Here is a 15,995-nt window from a genome sequence, read left to right on the forward strand (position 1 = left end):
TTTTGAAGACCATTTCAGAATCAATTACACTTAAACAAGGAGAATGATGGTGTACAATCTCTGTTTACTCTTTGTTATGTGCAAGGTCATCTTCCTTTTCACTGTATTACTCTTCCTCACATGCTTTTGCTGACTTCTCTTTTTTTTCCATCACATCTAGTTCATCCAATTGTTTCATTTCGAAGCTCTGAGTCTCCCTACCTATTTTTTCGCTGAATCTAATGAGTTGCTCTTTGACATTTCCACTCCATCAATGATAGTAACCCAAACTATTCATTTGGCAGTTTCTGCCACTGGAGTCTTAGCACTTCTACAAATAGAGTGCACTCCTTGAATTAGTGCATAAAGCCATTAACCTCTCATCTTTCAGTTCCTGTCTTAAGACCCAAATGATTTGGAAATGGCCAACTGATAATGGCTAGGTAAAAGGACGGGGGGGGGGGGGTCTGTTGATAGCTACTTCAGAAGCTTACAATGAAGTAGAAACATCGAAAATACCATAATAAATAACCTTGATAATCTTATCTTGGTTCCTCTTCTTGTTTCTGGGTTTTGTTTTGTTTTGTTTTGTTTTGTTTTTGTTTGTTTGTTTTTGTTTTTTAATCTGAGTAGATTTGCTGCCTACCTATATTTTTCCTTTTCTGTCAGGATCTACAAAATCAAGACAGTACATTTATCCATGGTCTTAATATAGCATTTCATGAGAAAAGCTCCATGTCCTTTTTAAGTTAATATAAACTAATGAAAATAATAGCCTCACTTCTACTATTTGTGTTTAAGAAAGTCTCTTGATATTAATAGAGTTGTTTCAGAAATTAAAAGTCATTTCAGTAATTGTACACTTAATTTGAAAACAATTCTTATGGTTCATAAAAGAGCTTTTTTTTTTTTTTGGTTGGTTGACTGATTTTTTTATGGAGAACAATCCACTTTTATTTAGAAAATCATTTCCTTTATAATAATGTCATCCAAAGGGGCAACAGATAACCACTTATATAAAAGGATGGCATGTACCTAATAAAAACCAAACTGAGTATTAATATGAAATCCAAATCTTCATAAATAAGTCTGGATAAGATATTCAGAGATTCATGAACATGTTATGTAATGACCAAACTGAGATTAAATCAAACTCAATTCCCATTTTAAGTGTTAGAAAAAGAAGGGCATCATACTTGTAAATAAAATATCATAGGATGAAGTGTGGCTTGGCTATCTACCTTGAACAGCAACAGTTGTAAAGAACTGTACATTAGAATAAATTTTAGAAGGAATAAATTTTAGATCAGAGGTCACAATCTTTCCTGGATTTCTCTTTGCCCTCATGGAGGTGTAAGTTCATTCTTCCTCATAAATCACTTCATTCCTCTTAGAAAGTGAGGTCAGGTATGTATTGAGTTTTCCCAAAGTTACTACTCCTTGCATGTAGAAAAGGTGGGTGTGAAGTCCTTTTTCTCTCCTCTCAGGACAGTTTGTTCAAACAGACATCTTCCATTTGAATGTTTCTGCAGCAGCAACTCACCTACCAACAAGTTTCATCAAGAGTTAAAACATAAATTATGGTGAAAATTAAGCAGCAAAACAACTGTGTTCTAGCTGCTAGTGGCCTTTTCTCATGCCTGATGAGTTTAAAAAAAAAAAAAAAGTAATTTCAGTAAACATAAAAAAGAACACGTGGAAATATAATTCTTTATGCAGCTAATTATAAGTCAGAGGCAACAAGTATTAGAAAAAAAGGATTAAGTATTTTTGCATTTGCATTTTCTTGCACATTTTTTTCTGTTATTTGATCATATTCTCATTACGTGATCATATTATTGTTTATTTCTCCATTTATAAAATATGAATAGTGATAATTAATGAATTTTTTAAAGTACCAATCTAACTTTTATTCCTTAAAAAAAAAAAAAGAGAGAGAGAGAGAGAGAAAAATATCCTTCCACACTTGCAGTTTTCTGAGTTCTGCAAAATATTTACAAAAATTTATTAAGTCTTTCCAATGTAAACTTTTATTCCTATTTGATTATGTTGTGTTTTCTATGTCAACTTAATTATTCCTCTAGGTACTTTAGAAAGTTTCTAACAGAGGTCTGATGTTTGGCTTTTGAGAACAGGTCTTTGTTAAGGTTGCCATTTGGTCTTCAACTTTCATAAGGAATGGCAGTCACTGCACATGAAATACAAGAAGTAGCAGGTATATCATACTTTCTGCTAAATTAATAAAAGGAGCTTCTGTAAATATCTTACATGTGTTATGATAATCAAGACAGAATATTATAGTCAGATCAATCACATGATGTTTTTTCTCTATTTTCCCTTTTACCCGAAGCTTAACGTAGATAATTCCATATATTTACAAAAGTATGAAGTCCAAGTCTTCAGAACTAGTTGCAATAATTTTAACAGATGTTGTAAAACAGCAAATAAAAGAACAAACAAATTGCGGAACTGAAGAATGTCACTCATATGTATGGATTTTGTTATTTTTCAGCTCTTCAACCAACCTTTTCTCAGAAAACCCACCAGGTTCATCAGCTCTATCTGTAGCATATCTCTGATGCCAGAAGTTGACTGTTTTGTTCATTTTGTTTTGCTTTTATCTTTTGCTTCTTTTTTCAGTGAAGAGAAAGTTGACAGCACACAACAGTTGTGAAAGCATTTATTTGGCCATTTGGTCACAGGCATTAGAAAATGAAGTAATTCAGTGGTGATTCCAAGACTTCTGAAAAACCCTCTTCCAAAATCAGTGTTCAGTCTTTCCTGTATTACCAGCTAAAGTGTATTAAATTGCTTTCCTATATTTTTCTTTTGTAAGCAGTTAATATGGTGGGGAGCAGAACAAGTTTACTATAACTAAAATATCATCAATCAGTATGTATTTATATATAGAGACACAAAATTGTAACCTATAAATACTTACATCATTGTGCATAAAAGTTATTTGACAGCCATGACACGACTTATCTCCTATACAAGTCTGTCATTTGCTATCTTGTTTCCAACAGTGGCTATAAGGAAATTTCTAAAGAAGAGCACAAGTCAAGCATATTGTCCTTACCTTAGTACAGATACCTCAGAAACATTCACTGGGACTGCACATAACCTGTAATGCGATTGCTTTAATTGCTTTGCAGCCTACTTTAACAAATGCTTGAGAATCCACTGAGTTAATATAATGACTGTGAAAAATATGTACTGCTAATGCTTAGAAATAAGCATATATATAAATTATAAATAAGCTTATATATATATATATAAGTTTTATAACTTACTAAGGTTGGGCAGATTTGAAGACATGGAAAAAGTTCAGATGAGATATGATTTTACCTATGTACGCCTATCCTGATCATTTGCTAATGGATGCCATGAGTGACACTAAGAGATTTATAGTGGTGGAAGAGTAAGTTCACAAGTTTCAGTATCGTAAAGTTAGATAGCTTCACATAATAAGCCTTCCTACTTGAACTGTCACTGTACACATTACAGATCTTACATAAGCTCATGATTTTAAGAAAAAATAAAGTATAATTTACAGAATAAAACTAAATCAACTTAGTAAATCTGCCAAAGCCATGAAGGATTCACTTTTGATGATTTCAAAATGATGGGGAGAATTGACTAGCTACAGTTTCAATCACCTAATGTCCTCAAGACCCATATTAACGTGCTGAGTGTTATTAAGACAGATGTCTGTAGCTGTGTAAATTCCCTGTGATGAAAAAGTATCTGAATAAGCAGGAAATTAGTCCTGAAATGTTGTAAAATCCTGCACTTGTTAATATACCCTGAGGAGGATGTTACAGCTGAGGTTTAGATGTGCTTATATAAAGCTCCCATCTTAGAGCTAATGAAGAGATACTGACAGTTTTGCTGCAGTGCCTATGAAGTGTTTTAATGACTACAGATTAATCAGTTTCTAAAGCAGCAATCCCCTAGTGGTTCCACACCCCAAAAATCGTAACCCAAAACAAGTAAACGAGTGTCATTAATAGTTAAAAAATAAAGGAATAAAACAACAAGAGGAAAACAAAACAAAGCCCCAGGCCTCTCACCTCTTCATGTCATGAAAGCTGGAAGTGTTTACAATCACATTCTCCATGAGAAAAGGCAGAGATGACACAGGATTTAGTGGAGCAGTCAGCTATTGTTACGGTGAGAGTTTTAATTTTCTTCTCAATGTAAATCACAATTGAGGAAACCATCTGCCACCTCGGATATTTCCCATGCAGTACATTTAAATGGATTAATCACCCTGCTTGTTCTGAAGTTCTGAAGAATGATGGGCACTTGCCAATGGGCTGTGGAGTTCCTGGCTCATTGATTTTTAGCTGTCTGGGGGAATTGGTGGGGATATGGAATGATTTAAATAGAAATTAAAAAATAAATCATGCTCAAACATTTTTGCCCACCCATTTCCACACCCCATCATCAGAAACTGATTAAAATATTTTCCTAGAGATTGAGAGGGTTTGCTAGCAGACAATTGGTAGGATTGTACTTGATTCTTGTCAGTTGAGGATTGTGTTGTTGAATGTGCACAGGAGCATTTATATTGGTCCAGCAGAATTTCTTATTGTAGTGTTTGAAATAAAATATTCAATGGTCATTTTAACAAATAACTGTACTGTGTTTCATGTTTCACCTGTGACCTCACAATCTGGAGATAATGGAAATTTGATAGTTTGCAGACACATGTAAACAGTCCATGTTTTTTCACATGACAGTTTTATCTTACTTAACAATTCCTAAATCATATTAAACGTTAAGGTATATAAAGGGAAATAACTTTTCAGACACTGCCTAGTGCTCCTTTTGCAGATAAACAATGTCTGTAGTTGCATTTGGAACTTGCATAGTGTTAAATCTGAGATAAGATAGAACAAGAAATACTGTTTAATTTAAGAAATATCTGCACTATTTAAGAAAAGTTCCTGATCCATGGATAAATAAAAAATAAGAACCTGGGAGTAGAAAAGTTATAATTCACTCATAAGGAACTCTCTGCTTTTCTAATCAGTGCATGTCATGCTTTTCTTTGTTTTTTTTTTTCTTTTTTCTTTTTTCCCATTCTTTTTAGAAAATGACTTAGCTTGGTGTTTCTCTCCCTTTCCCTCCTCTCTTCTCCTCACCCACTCTTCTGTCTATTCTCTTGCTTAACATTTTAGAAAAATAATGCACATATTTGTCCCTTCATTATTTTCACAAACAAACAACAACAACAACAAAAACTGATCTATCAAGAGATTTTCCATCATTAGGCTCTAAAAGTGAAGAGGATTGTTTTTTTTTTTTTGTTCACCAGCTCTTCTGTTACTGAGCTAAAATTAGTCTTACTGAAAGTCTAAAAGCCATTTAAAAACAAATGCTGCCAAAATTCATCAGCCTTGTGGAACTGAAATGATAGGAGGATGAATAGCTGTTTCGTGAGATTAGTTGTGTATTTGTATGAAAAAGAAAAACATCATCTTACAGGAGAGTGGGAGAGGGACTTTTTATAAGGACATGTACGACAGGACAAGGAGGAATTGTTTTAAACTGGAAAAGGGAATAGTTAGACTAAATATTAGGAAGAAATTCTTTACTGTGAGGGTGGAGAGACACTGGAACAATTAGGGGTTGTGAATGCTCCCTCCCTGGAAGCATTCAAGGCCAGGCTGGATAGGGCTTTGAGCAAACTGGTATAGAGGGAGATGTCCCTACCTATAGCAGGGAGCTGGAACTAGATGATAGGAAAGGTTCCCTTCAACCTAAATCATTCCATGATTCTATGATTCTATGATCATATAGGGTTAAATCCTAAATGTATAGCTGAAATCTCTTGCATTCATTTTCTAACTGAAGAACTGAGTTAAGTTTTCTGATTTAAGCAGCCTATGAAATAGCATGAAGTAGATAAATGCTTTGGCTGTACAAATTAGCTACTTTTAAAGGTATTAGTGCCTATAAAGGTATGATAGAGAACATCTTTTGCCTAAGGAACTACATGTGCCTCATGCATATTCACTAATTAAGCTTCACAATAATCTTGCAATTTGAATAAAGAGTATGAAGTGAATTTTCCATGCACAAAGCCAAACTGGTCTGGAAGACTGTGGCTATTTCTGAATGCAGACCAGTATTTTTCAAAAATGCAAATAGAATTCATCTAAAACCAGCATAGACACCTATATGAAGTGCCATTCTTCAGAAAGTTATCATGAAATATGTAATGACCACAGAAGTCAGACTACTTGTTGATGTCCAAAGATACATTCACCTGCAGGAGCATTATTTCTTCATTATTATTTTAGCAATGTTCAGATGAATCAGTGGTAATTCACAAGAAGGGCAACTACATTTCCATATTCCAGTTCCAACACTATCCAGATAAGTATCCTCTTGGTATTAAGTATTATCCAGACTGAAATATAGTTTAAAAAATAAATAAATAAATTTGAAGATAGACCTTCTAATTGGATTGGAAGGGTATAAATTACTGAGATTTTTTCACTGGATCTCTCAGTGCATGGAATAAAGAAAAGAACAACAATGCTAGTGGTTTCTTATTTAATCTGAAGGGTGCCTAATCAGACTATGAAGATGTTTCAAAACGGTAACAGTGTTACTGTTTTCCCTCAGAAATCTCTGTCTAGAAAATCTTGGAAAAACATTACCTTGTATCAGGATTACATTTAGTCTGATCATTTTTTTTTCTTCTAGTTTTGGGTAAGTGGTGATATTTCCTTCTCAGGAAGGAAATTTTTGAAATATTTTGAAGAGGGATTTAAACAAGAAATTCAGAGTTTGTCAGACAAAAATGGGTTGAAGTATGCACAGAAATGGGAATGTGATTTGTCTGCCTACAAGGCTGACAGTTACAAAATATCTATGTACTTCTCTATAGAAAGACACAAGAGATTATTGAAACAGATAAGAATGATTTTACGCAATAATTAGAGTATTGCTAAACAATCCTCACCTTGACTGTGAGAGCTAACAAGAGGTGATCATTCAAGGGAAAGGATGGGTTGTGCTAAAGTGAGAATCTGAGCCAGGTTTCTTGAGATGTACTCTTTCTTATATTCCTAATATAAATCTAATACTTTATATATATCCCTATGATAATTCTAAGTGAGCAGTAACTATGTATTGCAGTGGTTATTTGTGAATTTATCACCCAGAAAGCTGCTGAGAGAAGCTGGATATGTATAGCAGTATATCAAAATCTGATTCTATTTAGACAAAGAGAGCAATGGGGAATAATATCAAAACCCATTGGTGAGGATTTGGGAATGCTACAGGCAGTAATATTAAGACAATATAGCCTAAATTTTCTCTTGTAAAGAGGATTACAGAAGGATAAAAGACAGCTATAGTGATTTTGTGAGGAAAAGATCAAAGACGTAATGAAGAAAACTGAAAGAATTGAAAAGAGGGGAAACTAATTCTAAGGAATCTGTGACTGATCTCTGATTTGTGCATTTCTTTCACAGCACAACCACATAGAAGCTTCAAATACTTTGAGGTCTCAGTAGCAGGCCAGGTTAGCAGGCCAGGTCTCCTTTAATTTCCATTTTTCAGTCTGTGAGAAAAAGCAGATTATGCTGAGTTTCTCCTGGGACCCTCAGTAAGTTCTGAGCTGCTGGACTGGGTACAAAGATATGCTCAGTAATAGGATGCATCACTGCTTTTAGTTGGGTACTCTTCTGAAGGACTGACTCTTCATGTGCTGACTCTTCGTATGCTAACTCTTCATGCAATATCCCACAGACTAACAATTTCTGTCGACACTTGATGGTCATCAAGTGAGACATCCAACATTTCTCTTTGATCTCTATTTCCTTTTTTCTTTTGCTTACACTGGAAAGACATAGTCAGGAAGGGATTCCTAATCAGAAGGCATGCACTGTCATTGGAAAGCCATGCTAGCATGCATGAAATATTTATTTTCTTATTTTTATGCTCCTAGTATGACAATTACATCTAGAATCAATTTAGACCTTACTCCATAGGTGCTTCGATGCTTTGAGTGTTTTTTATTCTCTCGTTCTGCACATAACAAAATGTATTTTGAATTCTGAAGCTTTCAATGCTTCTGTGGTAAATAATGATAATTACAGCAATTTGTCTCCAAGTTATTACTCTTTTAAAAATAAAATATGTTGTCATTTCATAGGGTTTCATATTATACAAATATGGCACCTGTTTTCAGCTTAGAGCAGGTTCACAAATACTATAAATACAGGGAGCAGAGCAGAGACTCAGGAAGTTAATAAAACGTGTTGATTGCTTTATGAAGAAGTTGCAAGCTTCTGAATGCTTAACACTGTGCAATTAGTGACTACCAGTGAAAATACACCCTCCTCAGGACATCAGCAAAACCATGAATTTCAATAAAGAAACAACTAAACCAATTAACAAGTGAACACAAAATCAATTATTGTGAAACAAGCTAGAACAAAACAATGACAAATACCAGTTTTAAAACAAGAACAGGAAAAAAATAGCATTTCAAATATAAATAATTAAACTTTACACTTAACTAATAAAAGTCTATAGTATAAGAATGCCGTATCTCATACAAAGATTTGTGCATAAACAGAAAACTCATTTAAATATACAGCATTTAAACAAAACCTTCCACTTGTCCTACCAGTATACCTTAGAAGATGATTCATCTTTGATCTCCAGTAATATCAAAGATCCCAAAACTGTGGTCTAAAACAAAGAAATACTAATGAGAGGAATATAATTAGACATAGAAAAAGAATGTTTTCCCTATCCTTCAACTCTTTGTATTTTACATTTTCAGAAAAGTAACTCAACTTGCAAACAGAGGAAGCCAGTCTTGATTATACAATCAAGATTATATACTCTGGGAGATCATAATCCTTCTTTATAAAATAACACACAGAAGTGTTCTAGCTTTTCAATTTTTCAACGAGATTTTCCCAGCAATGTCCCAGATATGCATCCTTTAAACAACTGACATCTAATGTTGCTAGGTCAAAAAACGCACAGTCTTGTTCTTTAAAACGAAGACAGAGGACAAATTTTTCATGGTCAAGATGCTGTGACTTTGCAGAAAACTGTCTTAGATGCCTGATAATTAGGGAGTGCAGACATTCAGAAACTCACTGCTTTCTATCAGATGGCTCCTGTTGATTACATTTCAAGGGCTAGATGGCAGCATTGTCAATCCTCATGATTTTTATCATGTTTCCTGCTATTTGATATTTTCCTTAAAATGTCAGCTGTCAAAATACCAAGTTTCCCTAAAAATCTCAGTGTTTCATTACAGCTACGATGGTCACAAGAAATGACTAGTGCTCAAAGGGAGAGGAAAAAGCAGGAGGAACAGGGGAGCAGGAAGTCTGATAAATTTGTATAGCAAATAACTAATAGCAAAATTTAAATCCCTGAATAAATCTCTTAAAACAGTATCAAAAATGATCATGAGAGCAAAAGATTCTTCCATTTCCCCTCTCAGAAATCAGAGATAAAGCACAGTATAGATGAAGAAAGTTAGTTCCCATTTTTATTCTCAGGAATAATCATAATTTTTAGGATATCAGCCAGAACTAGTCATCTCAGACTTCCCAAGAGCTTTATCAACTTATCTGTTCTAGTTCTTTCTCCACTTTGGTCTATTGTCATGTTATATGAGATCTTCAAGTCAGAAATCATCTATTTTTATACCATTACAAAATGCCAGATACAACACCAATGCAAAATAAATAAATAATTGCAGTATTAATAATGTCAAGTATTCATTAAAAGCACTGTCATAACAACCTTCCAGGAATAAATTCTTTTCATACTTGTAATCAGTCATGAAATATTCATCTGTTGTTGATCCTGCATATAAAGTTAATTTCTCAGTAATTATATGGAGAAAGCTACTAAAATTACACAGTGCTGAAACACTTCTTCTGCTACTAAAACCATATGTGGATTATGAGGTACCCACTACATAATATATTTTAGCTTTTAGTTAAATATCTCATTTAGATCACATTTCCTGCATTTTTCAATTTCTTTAAATGGCATTAACCTTTCTCATTCCCACATTAAATTTCTTCATTTATTTCAAATACACGGAACTCATTACATGGCAAAATAATTTGTGATATAATTTATTGATATAAACTCTGTCTAAGTAGAACTGTTCAGCCTTCCTTAAATTTACTGTGGAAGAATAGTTCCACCTGATCTTATAATGGAATTCTAACCAGTTTCTATTTTCTTTGGATGCGCTTTCAAATATTTTCATACAGTGTTTTTTTTGCCCCCTCTTCACATTCAACTTTCAACTGCTGATTTTGTATTTCATCTTGGGCATGATTACTCTAGGATATTGCTTTTCAATCTTCATCCTGTAGACCAAGACTTATTCCAGAATAGGTGTTGATACTAGTATACTCTGTGTCAGTTTTGCATTAATTTTATTAAATTCCTTTCTCAGAGATTCGTGGCCTTAACACATACAGCCACGATATGTTAATGATTTCTTTTAATAATGAAAATAAATAAGGTAAACCTTTAATTTTAGGCATTCCTTAATTAAATTTAGTGCATACATTTGTTCCAGCTGCTATTTTCTATAAATATATTTTGAGGATATAAAAGACAGATAGATATTACAACTATTACTATGAAACAATTTGTCACATATGTAGCCAATTATAGAAATCAAATACGGAATGCACATACCTCCAGTTTGAAATACATATAATCATGTCAATAAATGTATAGTAATATTCATATCTACTATACATGTGAACTACTACGTAAGTTGCTCTGAAAGTAGTATCTTCTATTTATTTCTATGGAAGTTACTACAGACACAAAGACCACAATAGCACAGTTTGTTAGACCAAATTCTCAGCAATAAATGACTATTTCCAACATAGCCACCTCCATTAGCTATGCATTTTTACTAATGATGAAGAGTCTGCATGCTGTGCTTGTTAAAACTGCACCAGTGGAGGGCACCCAGTGTCACCATTGGTGAAAAGTATCATCCACCACTTCACTGCACTCATATGCACTATTTGGACACTATAAATATTCACAAGTGTCAATGAATGCCAGTGGTGCCATTTTTCTTCATGAAGGAATTCAGCAGCAGACCTCTCTTCTACGTCAGACACCATTCTGTCAGACTGCTGCTCTCTACCATATGTCACATATCAACAAAATGTAGAGGAATATTGGTGGCAAGATTCAACCTCTACTGCCATATCATTGAATTCTGCCTCTGATGTCATGGGCCATGGGTTGGGAAGACTCCCAGTGATGAGTTTTTTATTACCATTTCAATGATGCCAAAGAGGTGGTCAACTTATTTTGGAACCTCTTACTGTTATCTCAGCACATTTGTTCAACAATTTCCTTTAATGGCAATCTATTCTGCTGCAGAGGAAAAGTTGCAAAGAAACGTGTTTGACTTTCTCTCTCATCCCCCAGATAAAATCATACCACTCCAACAGTTTGATCTTGGAAAGAGATTTGAAGCCTCTCAAAATCTGCTAATGGTGGTTACTACATTGAAAGAAAGAGATTTTGTAGTTGAGAATTTGCTCTATCAAGGAGTGTGATTGTGCTCTTCACATTTGCCATAGAATGCATGGAATTGAATAGGAGGCATTACTTTTGGAGCAACATACTTATTTTAAGGTCAGACAAAGGTTCACTTGTCTTCTCAATATAATTGCTATTTACAGAATATTTATTATAAAATAAAATAACCCTACAATTTTCCCTGTGCTATCTTCTGGTTGGATTCAAACCTCTGAATATGCGTATTTCTGCAGAACAGATGAAGCATATATGCAGATAGAAGACAATAGCCCAATTTCTTTTAAAATTAAGTCAGCATGGCTTTAAACTTTCCTCACATTTTCCAATATGCTAAGAAGACGATAACATTTTAGTGATCTACATAATATAGCTTCCTACTGTAGCAGCTCTTAATAGTTAGTCTGCATGCAACAGTTTGAATATCCTGATGGCTTGCTGACATATTTTTCGCTATTATTTCTAGGCATGGTTCACTCAAGAGCCTAATAAACACTGAGATTTTACAACGAAGAATGAGACTATCAAGCAAACTGAGGAAGATATGCAGACAATTTGATTAAGACTTGCATTACTTCAAGAAACAGGAGCCTGGAGCAAACCTAACTTACAATTTTCAAACATGTAAATTTACCATAATAGGATAGGAAGTATGTTCTCTTTATGTTATAAACATGCATCACGTCAAGAAAAAAAAGAACAAAAAGATTCAAGGTAGTTTATGGGGCATTTGTTTTGACTGTTTCAACATTAGAAATGTGGTAAATAAAAAATAAATATTTTGTAGTTACTAACATTTTTGCAGTATTATAGGTGAGGATCCAAAACAATTATGTGTATATTTAGACAGTGACAGAAATTACCACAAACTCAAGTTATAAAATAGAGAAATGGAAGCATTTTTTATGATATGTTGAAAACATACTGATAACATAAAGTGGGCCAACTTAAGCTAGAAAAAGAAACAATCAGTTCTCCATCTTATTTTTGCTACATGTCACGATTCAGCATAATGGAAAGGTTTAACATAATGGACAAATTCTGCTAAATTCTCTTAAACCACCTCCACTCTTCTCTTTTTAGTGGTTTGCGACCCTGCCCATGGCAGGGGGGTTGAAATTAGATGATCTTTGAGCTCCTTTTCAATCGAGGCCATTGTTGTTGTTTTTTTTTCTTCTAAGATAGTTGAACATGTTCACTTACACTGAACTGAGTTTCTGACTAATCAAGGATTTCTCAGCAAAGTCTACATTAACTCACACAAAAAAAGTAACATCTAGGCTGCATGTCTTCAGTATTTATCCTCCAGTTTAACAGAGTTTTAAGATTCCCAGTTCCTGTCAGCCAGACTGAAGTCAAGAGCATTATATAAGAAACTACAATAAAAGGACAAAAGATGTTAAGAAATATAAAAACCTGAAAAGGTATTGGTAAGACTGCCTACAAACCTACCATCTGCTTTTGTAGAAGGCTGTTTTGAGTTCTTTCTAGGAATAATGCTGTACTGTTACTTTTTCACCAATATTTATCATGTGCAGGTATAGTTTGTAGAAACACCTTGGCCAGGAACAGTAAGCTCATACAATCAATCCATCTTATCCACCAATCATCATAATCATCTAATCCATCAATCCATCAATCCAATCATTCCAGCTGAATGAGCAAAGGGACCTATACCAAGAAGAAGCTAAAGACTGATTTTTTTCTTGTTCTTTGTTAACTTGTTTTGTTAACCTCATCTTGTTCACAAAGCAGTGATGCTAGAGCAGATGTACGTCTATATATCAAGTCTTATTTCTAAAAAATTCTGGTTGAATGTTCAGAAGATATAGTGATTACAGCTGAAGTTAATGTCTTTCATAACCAACAGGTTGGTCCTGAAATTCAAACAAGTCAAATTGCTGAATCTGGTTTTAATTGTGAAGTACATTTCTCAAATTTCTAAACATCAGCAAATATGCACCTGTTATGCCAGAAGCAAAAAGCTCAGCATATGATTATGATAATAGAGGAATACTGCTGCGATTCACAGTTATTCCTGTTTACTTTTGCTTATTTTCTGCTGAAAACATATTAAGAAAAAATTTAAACAAGCTGGCTGAAACTAGAAATTGAAAATTTAGTCCTCCATCTTAATCGTTTGCAAATGATTTAATATAGCATATAGGTTTAAATATTAACTAAAGTGATAGCTTAATCTTTCCGTAATTTTGTCACATGCCATAGGCCTGGGATTACCCACTGCAGAACTGAAGTTCTTTGGCTTGAGAAAGCATCTTATTCCTCACCTGTTTCAAGATTAATAATATCACTCCAATGAGATTAGAGCCATTATTCTTCCTGACCTGACCCAAATGGTACAAATGGGATTTTAAAGAGAGTGTCTGCTGAAAGATCCAGCAGAATGATGAGGTGCACAGAACAGCTACCATGAGGAATCAGCAGTGATAGACTGTCAGTGTTATAAAGAAGATACACTATTAGGTTTAGCTGTTATCCCAGAAGAAGATTGTACTCATAGATCCTGACCTTTAATTAAATGGACAGCATGAACAAAAAGAGAAAGATAAACAAACTTGTGCAAAAAAAGTGGCAACTTTTACTGTCTTGGTAGCAAGTCAGTGAAGCGGAAAAGGACAGTGACCAATAGGACAGATTGCTTTTTCCTTCAATTGGTGAAGGAACAAACAGCAGTGGTAACATAGAACAGAGATTCATGAAGAGTCCTTTATTGGTTAAGCAGAAAAACAGCTCTGGATTTCCACTTTAAGGAAAGGACTAAGAAAGTGAGAAACAAAATAAGGGTGGTTTTTTTTGTTGTTGTTGTTGTTGTTTTTCTTTTAATTTTGAATGTGTAATAGTTTTTACTCTGTGGAGAAATAGTTCACTTGCTGTTGAATAACAATTAACCAGAATAAGCTTTGGCATTCATTTGTCCTGAATCTCACTACCCTTGAGCCACAGTACAGGATAGAAGTACCAGGCATGTTCTTGCCTCACATTTTCTAAGTACTGAAAAATATACATACTGAGGAAAAAAAACTTGATGACTTTGGACTGTTACATGAAGAAAATGATATTTATTTACATGCCTGAGGTATATATGTTTCTTAAAATTTAACCATCTGGGAACACTTCCATAGAGTAATTTGTATCTATATCTAGTTCTAAATTACTCATGCTTATTCAGGATGAACTACACCTCTTCTTGGATAATATCCTACTTACAGAATAAGACTATGTAAGCACACACACTGCACAAAGCAAAAGCTAATCTGTCAATTATTTGCAAAGAATGAGCCAAGAATTAAAAAGTTCTTATAATTAAATATTTCTTGAGTGTAGACAAAACTGCTTCATTTAATAACACTTAAAATCATGACAGATTCAGGATAAATTTGCTTTAATCTGATTCTCTCTTTGCAGAGAAAGTAGAATTTAAAAAGATCTGGAATTTTCCATTGTTACTTATTTTTCCAGTGCCTCCAAACCTGCATTATAAAAACCGGTAATGCATAAAAAACCACCATGCCTGAGAAGCTTGAAACTAGAAGTGAGACAAGAATTTAGTGACATCCAAAATGAAAACTTGCATATACAATAGGGAAAATGAATAGCTATTGATCTGGTTCACAGATGTGAACACTCTCTGTTGATTTAAAATAACTTCAAAAAATATAGTAAAACCGTAGTGGGCGGGGGGGGTGGGGGTGGGGGGACGACACACGAGAAGCTGCAGAGGTCAGTTCTGTAGTTATAGCTGTAATATCTAATGTTTTTATCAGCTGAAGACCCAAATTTCAAACTCTGGTCATGACCAAGATGACAGTTGACATATCATATAAGTGCTTTTGCTTTTGTGGTAACCTATTGACTTTTATCTGAGTAAGAAAACAGTTCTGGAGTTCAAAACGAAATAACATCAAATATACATGATACAATAATTTAATGAAATGTGCTTTCACCTCTGGAAGCCTACTGCAACTTCTGAACCAGCCATGTGAATCATCCATTTTAATGAGACCTTGGTTATTTACTTCTCAGTGAATGGTAGTTTTCTTAACAAAATTGCAACATGCTGACAGCCTTTAAATAAGGGAATCTGAGGTCTGGAATAATAGAGACATTTACCCTTAAGGATCAAAATATTTGAGTATATAGATAGATTGGCAAAGTGTCTTCCTAAAATTTTCATGCTTATAAGGTTTTCACTTTTTGCATATCAGTGTTCTCGATTCACATGATGCCAAATGATACTGACAAGGAACTTAGAGTTTCCATGGTTAAAGAACATTATTTTAATTGAGAAAAAAATTCAGATAAAATTTTACAGAGCTTTAGTTTGAAAATAATCATAAATAGCATGTATAGGTCCCTTCGCACATACAATTAGTTTTAAACAAACCCCAAATAAAAGAACATAAGTTAAAGAAACC

This window comes from Tetrao urogallus, assembly GCF_951394365.1.
Source record: "Tetrao urogallus genome assembly, chromosome: 3".
Lineage (NCBI taxonomy): Eukaryota > Metazoa > Chordata > Aves > Galliformes > Phasianidae > Tetrao > Tetrao urogallus.